Here is a 662-nt window from a genome sequence, read left to right as displayed (position 1 = left end):
GTAGGGCTAAATGTTTCTTTACACAAAAAGATGTAAACAGGAATTCTTATATGATCCTTAGGTATTCCACTTTCTATAGGCACAGGCTCACGAATCTGTGATGACGGTAATATTAAATACAGTTATTTCAATATTTACATCATTTTTGGGATCCTCGGGTAGATCATTACAAAATAAAATTAAAGTTGAAATATGAATTCTTAAATAATCTTTTGGTGTTCTGCTTTCTACAGATACACCCATATGTCCAGAAGGTAGGATTAAATGTGTTTATTTACACATGTGTGAGTTTGAAGTTTATATTTCGACATTTTGTTTTGTTTTCAAATGCAGAGTTCCCCTTCAATCTAACTGGGCCTGACTGGAGCATCTCGGCCCAGTCATCAAACCAGGGAGACGATAATGCTAAAAAAGCTGTTGATGGGAAGAAAGAAACCTGCACTAATGAAATCTCCTGGTGGATGATTGACCTGAAGGATGTCTACAACATTTCTTCTATTGCTATCTACAACAAAGAAAATGTAGAAATATCTGGAGCTCAGATCCACATCGGGAACTGTCCTCACCTCAACAACAGACTGTATGTTACTATGAATTGATTTATTTCACACTTTCTGCATTTTGTCCAATATTTCCTGACAAAAGTTCTGAGTAACAGTTGG

At 35.8% G+C, this 662-nt stretch overlaps 1 long non-coding RNA gene across 1 annotated transcript; it reads left to right on the top strand.

Annotated features, from left to right (window-relative positions):
- Positions 1–18: 18 nt before the first annotated feature.
- LOC113745123 (uncharacterized) lies at positions 19–611 on the top strand. Its single transcript, XR_003461989.1, has 3 exons — positions 19–106; positions 234–254; positions 334–611. It is a non-coding gene; the product is annotated as an uncharacterized LOC113745123 (long non-coding RNA).
- Positions 612–662: the final 51 nt, after the last annotated feature.

The sequence above is a fragment of the Larimichthys crocea genome, unplaced genomic scaffold (genome assembly GCF_000972845.2).
Source record: "Larimichthys crocea isolate SSNF unplaced genomic scaffold, L_crocea_2.0 scaffold46555, whole genome shotgun sequence".
Taxonomy (NCBI): Eukaryota; Metazoa; Chordata; class Actinopteri; family Sciaenidae; genus Larimichthys; species Larimichthys crocea.
This window is presented reverse-complemented; position numbering and strand designations above follow the sequence as displayed.